This window comes from Notamacropus eugenii, chromosome 5 (genome assembly GCF_028372415.1).
Source record: "Notamacropus eugenii isolate mMacEug1 chromosome 5, mMacEug1.pri_v2, whole genome shotgun sequence".
NCBI lineage: Eukaryota > Metazoa > Chordata > Mammalia > Diprotodontia > Macropodidae > Notamacropus > Notamacropus eugenii.
In genome coordinates, this window is record NC_092876.1 from 382,962,135 (window position 1) to 382,971,847 (window position 9,713).

General features: G+C 38.1%; 1 long non-coding RNA gene across 1 annotated transcript; it reads left to right on the top strand.

Annotated features, from left to right (window-relative positions):
* Nucleotides 1-6,928: 6,928 nt before the first annotated feature.
* Nucleotides 6,929-9,286, top strand: LOC140506826 (uncharacterized). The gene is made up of 2 exons (XR_011968104.1): nt 6,929-7,336; nt 8,777-9,286. It is a non-coding gene; the product is annotated as an uncharacterized lncRNA (long non-coding RNA).
* The last annotated feature ends 427 nt before the right edge of the window (nt 9,287-9,713 follow it).

Sequence of the window (9,713 nt, forward strand, 5' to 3'; positions counted from 1 at the left end):
GGTGAGGGGGATGATAGAAGGGAGGGCAAATGGGAGAAGGGAGTAGTCACAAGTAAACAGTTTGGGCAAGGGACAGGGCCAAATGAGAGAACAGAATAAAGGGGGGACAGGGTAGCATGGAGGGAAATATAGTCAGTCTTTCACAACATGACTATTATGGGAGTCTTGTGCAAAACGACACGTATATAGCATGTATTGGATTGCTTGCCTTCTTAGTGGGGATGGGTGAGGAGGGAGGAAGGGAGAGAAGTTGGAATTCAAAGTATTAGAAACGAATGCTGAGAATTGTTATTGCATATAACTGAGAAATAAGAATACAGTTAATGGGGTATAGAAATTTATCTTTCCCTTCAAGAAAAGAGAGAAGATAGGGATAAGAGAAGGGTGGGGTGTGATAGAAGGGAGGGCACATTGAGGGAAGGGGTAATCAGAATGCAAGGTCTTATGGGGTGGGGGAGGGGAGAGATGGGGAGAAAATTTGGAATGCAAAATTTTGTGGAAATGAATGTCGAAATCTAAAAATAAATAAATAAAATTATAAAAAAAAAAAGCCATCATCCAAGCATTTATTAAGCTGCTACTATGATAGTATGTGAAACATACTATAGGACCCCCAGGGAAAGCAAGGAATACATCATACTATATCGTTTTAGAAGATAAGACTTCAATAGGACAACCCCTTCAGTAGCATCCCAAGGTACATTGAAACGGAACAACAAATAAGGTGAGATTGCAAAGTTCATCGATTATATTTATTGGAAAACAATACCTCCTTATTGGTAATGTTTCTGTGATTGCCTGAAAATGAAATTATAGTTATTCTACCTTTCAGTATAGGTGATGGGTGTTTGGGAACCAATCAATCAACAAACATCTATTAAGTATTTACTATGTGCTAGGCACTGTACTAAACAGGAAGTCCCTACCCTCCAGGAGTTTAAAAATCTTAATGCTAATTATTAAGAACAGGAAATTGCTGCTACCTGTGACCCCAAAATAAGAATGACAATTCCCATTTATTAATTTACTACTACCTACTATACACAAGGAATTCAGAGATTAAAATCAAATTCTGTAACTTCAAAAAACATACATTCTACTGGGTGAAAAAACATGCATAAATAAGTAAAAAGGGCGAACAAAATAATACAAGGCATCTTCCTCATAGCTGTCAGTTTCTTTCCCTATAAAATGGGAATAATAAAAGCACCTACCTTCCAGGGTTGTTGCGAGAGTCAAATGAGATGATATTTATGAAGTTCTTAGCACAGAGCCTGGCACATAGTACTTGCTATATAAATATTATACTACTACTACTATTACTTCTACTAGTACCACTACTACTATTACTGCTACCACTACTACCACTACTACTATCCACTACCACTACTACTATTACCACTACCACTACCACTACTACCACTACCACCACTATCATCAATACTAATACCACCACTACTACCCCTAATACCACTACTACTACTACTACCACTACCACTACTAACACCATCACTACTACCACAACTGCCACCACCAACACTATCACTACCACTGCTACCCTTACCAGTACTACTTCTACTACAACCACTACTACAACTACTATTTCTTCTTCTCTTCCTCCTCTTTCTTCTCCTCCTCCTTCATTTCCCTTCCTTCTTCTCTTCCTTCTTCCCCCCCAAGGCACAAGTCTGATTACGTCATTCTTACTAGCAAAAATCTGTAATAAATGCTTGACAATGGAATTTTAGTGACTTCATATTCCTTCCTCTAGGATAAATTACAATCTCCTTGCCAGATGTTTAAAGGCTTCTACAATCTGGGTTCCACCTACCTTTCCAGACTTATTTCATATTATGTCACTTTACATAGCCTGTCAGCCAAACTTAACTGCTACCTACTTCCTAAATTTGATATTCTATTTTGTATTTCTGTGTCTTTGCAGAGCTTGGGATGCACTCCTTTTCCTCTTAGTCTTTTAAAAATCCATAGCTTTCTTGAAGGCTCAAGTCAAGTGCCATTTTGTTCAAAAGTACAAACCTGGTTTTCCCCCCAACCCTTACTCCCTATACCATTTTTATGCTCACTACCACCTCAAATTAACTGATTTCTACTTCTCTGTGTACACAGTGTTTCCCTCAAGTAAAATGTAAGCATTTTGAGGACAGGTACAGCTTCATTTTTGTCTTAATTTTTTTTTTTTTAGAGTCTAGTATAGTGTTGTGTACATAGTAGGTACGTAAATGTTGGTTAATCTTAGTTGAATCAAATAGTTCTATACAAGAAATGAGTTTTTGGGGGAACAAAGTATTATATAGGGATAAAATTTCACTTAATGTCATTTGGCTATGATTTGGGGTTCAAATATCACAAAAAAAGGAATAGAGAAAATGGAGAATGAATCTTTACTACATTTTTAGTGGCAACTCCATCTTGTCTTGACTATAAAATAGTCTCTATCCAAAGAAATATTTGGGCATGTAGGTGACACAGTGAACAAAGTACAAGGCCTGGAGTTAGGAAGACATCCTCCTGAGTTCAAATCCAGCCTCAAACAAAACAACATGTGACCTTGTTTGCCTCAGTTTCATGATCTGTAAAATGATTTGAAGAAGGAAATGGCAAACCACTCCACTGTTTGCCAAGAAAACCCCAAATGGGGTCACAGAGTCAGACACTACTGAACAAAAACCAGGAAATGTTAATGACAGAACTGAATTTTTAACACTCAGCTTGTAGAGACTATCAGAGTACATCATAGTATAACTATGTCATGCTTCAATATTAACTTCAAAAAGGAGATTTCTGGTAGACAAGAGGCTGTAATAGTTATTTAAATGGAAAGATCTTTCTCATACATTATTAGGCCCATATTATCTGCTTAAATCACTTGGAACCCTAAGTCACATGTGGTGGGAAGAGCTTGCTGAACAGGCAGAACAGGAAGGAAGTGAGTGAAGTCGAGGCAGAGGGAGAGGACACAGGCAGGCATGTGTGGGCAAGGCTCAGGTTTGTGAGTGTTTCCTTGTGAGAAGTCCCTGGCAGAGGGTGGGGAGGCTTGGGAATGGCTTTGCCCCCTGTGGCGATCATATTTATCAGTTTATTGGTTACCATGACCGATTTTGCTTTCTGGTTCTGGGAATTTGGCTTTCTGGTGTCTAAATAAATGTTTTTCTTCTGCCTTCTATATGGAGAGTCTGTTATACTTTGTGACTCAGAACCATGCTGGCATATTCATAGTCACCACCAGTGTTGTGAATATTGCCTTGATGATACATTTGGCATCATGAACAGGATCGCAAGGTATAAAATCTCTATTTGGAGGCAGAAAGAATTTAGAGGAAGAAACTAGTATCCCAGATTGGAATGATTTCACTTTTTTGTCACTAGCCAGACAATGGTCCAAAAGCACAGGACCCTGTGAAAACTGGGTTACAGGAGGGGGAACCTAGAGATGTGGATAGGTGTTTGCAAAGAATACCAATAAGACCAGGGAAGGAGTTGGCAGGAGTAAGTAGGAGAGGCTGGATTTTATTAACAATTACCATATTATGTGTAAAAACAGATGAGCTGCTTAAGAAAAAAATGCAGATGGAAAAAGAGTTAGCCAGTTTGCATGGAAATTCTCAGCCTTCAGACTCTTCTTTACAAGAGGGTGGAAGGAAAGGCTGTTCATTTAGCTCAAAAGAAGCTGAAGGCTGACAAAAGTAATGTGTATACGACCTTTGTACAGGCCCAGCCTAGTTTCCACAGTGACCAAGGAGGTGAAATAATTTTAGAGGGAGAAGTTTCTCAGGCAGAAGCATGCCTAATAGTGAGATGGAAACAGGAGAACCAAGGAGGTAACTCAGTGTTTAGGGAAATAATTGAGGATTTTACTCAGCAGGAGGTCACAGAAATTTTGAGTCTCTTCACCCAAAGGATGGGAGAATCATTAATATCTTGGATGGTGAGAATCAGTGATGAAGGAGCTGGAGGAATATCTATAGATACTGTGGACTGTTTGAAATTTATAGGTATTAAAATTCTTTTGCATAGCAAACTTTTAGAGATTACAATATGTGAGGTAACAATACAACTAATCTGTTAGCTTTGAAAGCAGAAGGCTGCAGTGGCCAGTATTCTACTAATTCTAGGTGGCCTCGTGGAGACAGACCCTGGAATTCACTTAGGGACTATATAAGAAAGTTGGGACAGCTAGGTGGTGCAGTGATAGAGCACCAGTGCAGGAGTCAGGAGGACCTGAGTTCACATCTCACCTCAGACACTTAACACTCACTAGCTGTGTGACCTTGGGCAAGTCACTTAACCCAAATACCTCATCCTGGGTCATCTCCAGTTATCCTGATGAATATCTGGTCACTGGATGCAGATGACTCTGGAGGAGATGTGAGGCTCGTGACCTGCACAGCCCTCACTCACTCAAAACAAAGTCAAGTGCAAGTCACATCATTATTTCTCTGATGGCATGGTCTTCTTCAGCAATGAAGGACAGACACACAATATATGAAAGTTAAAGAATGAGGTAATGAAGACTGCAATAATGATCACAAATGCAGATGCATATTATTATACTCCCTTTGAAGTTTACCATAGGAATATAATAGTGAAGATAGCGTCTTCTACTTACAAACACTTGATTTTGATTCTAATAATTGGGAAAATAGGGCACCCTCTTTCAGAGATGCTGGACAAGATTTCACAGTTAAGTGACTTAGGGGACTGGCAAGAAGACAAAATTGCTAGAGAGAGAAGAGTAAATACCCAGCGGATTCGAAATCAGAATAAATTGACAAGGAGAGAATTGTTTACTGTTCTGTTGAGATGAGGGGTAGATTTTGGAAGCATAGATGGTATTCCAACTAATGAACTATACAGAACGTACTGAGAAAAGGGACTTGATACTAGACAAAATATAGAACTAAGCACTGCCCCTACAGATCCTGCTGAACCCTTGTATCCAAGTTGGTCGCACCTTCAGGGAGAATAGGAAGTTGGCCAAACCCTAGCACAGACAGGATTATGGGTCCCATATCAATTTGACCATATATTGGAAAAATGGATCAAATACTTTAACTAGGGCATTAATAGACACTGGGGCAGAGGCTTCCCTTATATATAGAAACCTTGATAAGTTTAAACATGGTACTCCTATCACCATCACAAGATTGGGAGGGGCTGAAGTATCAGCCAGACAAGTCAATCTAAGAATGAAAATTGGACAATTATCTAAGAAAGAATATATCATAGTAATTGTATCAATTCCCCAATACATCATTGGATAGATATATTGAAAGGTATAATTTTAAATTTACCTGAGGTGAGATACCAGTTTTCAGTAAGGAAGATAGGAATTGATGTAGTTTTAGTGGGCAAAATAAAAATGGACTCAATCACTTTACCTGCACTTTCTGAAGTGATTACTTTAAAACAGTATAGTGTGCCAGGTGGGCAAGATGAAATTACCAATACTATAAAGGAATATGTTGAGGCAGGAGTGTTATTTCCTACAACCACTCAATGGAATAGTCCTTTCTGGCCAGTTTGAAAGTCAGATGGGACATGAAGGATGACAGTGGATTATAGGCAATTGAATAAAGTCACTGCTCCCTTGTATGCTGTTATTCCAGATGCCATTACCTTAACAGAAAAAATCCAGAAATATGATGGAACTTGGTACACAGTTATCGATTTAGTCAATGCTTTCTTTACTATCCCAATAGATTCTAAACAATGGGACCAATTTGCTTTCACTTGGCAGGGCTGACAATATACTTTTACATGCTTGCCACAAGGATATTTGCATAGCCCCACTATTTCTCATAGGATTGTGGCTAAATATTTGGATGAATTATAGCTACCTGGTGTACTACTTACCCATTACCTAGATGATATTATGATACAGGGAAAAACTGTGGAAGTGAAGAAGAGTTTGACACTTTTAATGGAGCATATGCAAACCAAAGAGTAGGAGATTAACCCTGAAGCCATTCAAGGGCCAACTGAAACTGTAAAGTTTTTGGGTATACAATGGAATCAGGAGCTGTGAGAGGTTCCCCCACAAACCCAACAAAAGATTCAGAATTTGCCTATCCCCACCAATAAGAAAGAGGCCCAAAAGTTTATAGTATTATTTGGATAATGGCAACATTACATCCTCCATCTAGGACAAATTTTTAAGCCCTTATATAAAATTATTAGGAAAAAATATGAATTTGATTGGGGACTTGAGCAGCATAAAGATTTTGATGAAGCTATGGCTGATGCTATACAGTTGATCCTAGATTTATGGCCTATGCAAAGTGGCACAGTGGAATTACAAGTAACTGCGCAATATGAATATGCAAACTGGAGTTTATGGCAAAAACAACAAAGCTGAAATGTATCCTTAGAATTTTGGTCTAGGAAAATCCCTTCGTCTGGACTTCAATATACCCCTTTTGAAAAGCAATTGTTAGCTGCATATTGGGCTTAGGTAGAGACTGAACAGCTGACTTTAGGCCATGACATAATACTAAGGCCTGAAACCCCAATTATGATCTGGGTAATGAGTACCCCAGCTTCTCATAGAATTGGACATGCATAGGAAACTAGCATAATTAAGTGGAAATGGTATATTCAAAATAGATCTAAAACAAGCAAAAGTGGAGTTTCTACTTTATATGAATCTATAGCAAACATAGATTCTCAGGGAAATGATAACTTTGAACCAAAACAACAGTCAGTACAGTCCTTGGTAAAATGGAATGAGGGATATGATGGATTAACCAAAGAACAAAAGAGACATGGATGGTTTATTGACAGTAAAATATTTGGGCCACAAAAGACACTGGAAAGTGGTAGCCTATAATCCATGTACTAGGCTGACTTTGGAAAGTACTGGGATATGTGGAAATAGTCAATATGCTGAAGTTACAGCGGTACACCAAGCTGTCAAAACAGAACAAGGAGGACAGTATCATATTCACTGATTCATGGGTGGTAGCTAATGGGTTAGCTACATGGATGCCCATGTGGCAAAATCAAAATTGGGAAATTCATGGCAAAGAAGTCTGGGGCAAAGAACTACAAGAAGATATATGGGACATGTCTTTGGTTACTCATTTGTCCATTTTTCACGTAGATGCTCATGTGACCCTCATCATGCTGGAGTACAGTGGAGTACAGTGGAGTACAGTGGAGTACAGTGGAGAACATGCTGATCAACTAGCCAAGATTGCTACTCAACATATTGTCCCCACTCTGATACCAACTGATGATCCGGTACTAGCAAAATGAGTCCATCAAATGGCCAACCATTTAGAGGTCCAGGCCACACACCAGTGGGGACAAGACAGAGGTATTACTATCTCTCATTCATTGTTAAAACAAGTAGCAGAGATATGTTATATATGTCAGTTGGAAAAGGAACAAACTGTTCCTTGGGTAGTAACTGGAGAGATAGCAAGGGGAAAAGTACCAGCCCAAATTTCAAAAATAGATTATATTGGACCCCTATCCCAAGATAAAGGATGTAAATTTATATGTACTTGTGTTGACACCTATTCAGATATACTAGTGGCTTGTCCCTATATGAATGCAATCCAGAAAAACACCTGTAAAACTTTAGATATCGTAAGTCTACATTATAGAACCTCAATGCAGATTCAAAGTGACAATGGGTCACATTTGAAAGGTAATGAAATGAAGAGATACTATGTATTAAACAACATAGAATGGATATCTCATATTCCATATTATCCACAAGCATCTGGGTTAATTGAAAGAATGAATAGATTATTGAAAGAGCAGTTAAGGAAGTTAAGTTCTTCATAATTAATTATTATTAACATATTAATTATTTATAATAATTATTAATAATAATAATTAACATTACTATTATTTATAATAATTGTTATTAATTATAATAATTAATGACATATTAATATAATCATTAATCATTAATAATTCTTTTCAACATCGGAAAGATAATTTGTTCATTGCTTTATGTAATTTGAATAACAGATCATTGAGAGGAAGTATACCTCTAGCCAGAATGATGACCCCAAATGTGCAAATTAGAAAGCAACAAACACATAATATTCCAAATGTTGAGTACTGGACTGTGAGGCCAGGTGTTCCAGCACCATATCCAGGGACACCTGGTTCAAAAGAATATGATTTACATTGTTTAGAAGACTTTTGGCTGAATAGGAAAGAAATAAGAACAATATCTACTGGAATATGTATGAGAATCCCTAAGAATTATTTTGGATGGATATTACCTATATCAGAATTAGCAGCTCAAGGAATACATGTATTGACTGGAGTCATGGTTTCTAATTATCAAGGAGAAATTATTGTGACATTTCAAAATTTAAGTGATGAGCCTATATAGTTTTGTAAAAATGATAGAATAGTTCAAGTGATTATTATTACTCGTGAAACAAGACCACTTGTGAAAACTGACCCACCTTCTGAAATAACTAGCAGAGGAACTAAAGAACTGGGTTCTACTGATAGAATAAAATTGGGAGCAAAAGTATGAGTAAAATGGAAGCCCGACAATATTCCAAAGGCTGCAGAAATTATAGCACACGGGAAAGATAATATTGTAACTGCTTAGTTAGGAGAAGATGATTACCAAATTGTACCCTTAATTTATCTATTCTACCGTGAATGAGGTTATGATAGTGGGTTCATGGACTCCAGAACCACAGCTGACTCTATATCTACCCTGCTTCTGGTTAGTGTTTCCTTGTTTCTTTTTGGCTTTTTGTCCATTAAACTTGCTTCCCAGATTTATTTTCTGCAGGCTTAGTCCCCTCTACCAGCAGATGCCTGATTGCTTAAGCTGGGTGTCACTCCCTATCCATGACGTGATGTGCCATCTTTGGACCTGAAGTCGACCAAACTCCAAATGCCAGCTAAAGAACTGATCTCTCAAATGGGACCATTTGGGGCAGGGACAGCTCTATGTCCAATCTCAGCAGGAAGTAGTTATGGAAGAAGAGACCTTTGCCCCTGGCCCCAAGATTTTGAGCCCCATTTGTTGAGGAGGGATGATAGGGTGTTTGTGCTCATGTCCCACTCTGAAATATTGTTTTATGTGCTCATTTTATGTGATCCCTGTTATAGTGTTGTAAAGTTCTGTTGACACCAGTTGCCTAAGATATTGTTTTATGTGCTTATTTTCTCTTATCCTTGTTAAAGTTCTGTTAATACCAGTTGCCCCCACCGACCTATGTAATGAATATAAAATGAATATGAAAGATCTTAGGGTCAAATATAATAGTAATTTAAATGAAAAGATCTTTTTCATTCATTAACAGGCCCATATGATCTGCTTAAATTACCTGGAAGCCTAAGTCACATGTGGTGGGAAGAGCTTGCTCAACAGGAAGAACAGGAAGGGTGGAGAAGAACTAGGAAGAAGTGAGTGAACATGGTCAGGTCAGAGGGGAAAGGAGGCAGACAGGTGTGACAAGCCCCAGGCTTGTGAATGTTTGTTTGTGAGAAGGCCCTGGCTGAATGGGGGAGGCTTGAGAATGGCTTTGCTTCTGCAGTGATCATGTTTATTAACTTCTTGGTCACTATGACAGATCTGGCTTTCTGGTTCTGGGATTTGGCTTTGTGATGTCTAAATAAATGGGTTATATATGTATGTATGTATGTATGTATGTATGTATGTATGTACACTTTATTTGTTTTCAGTTCTTAACATTCACTTCCACAAG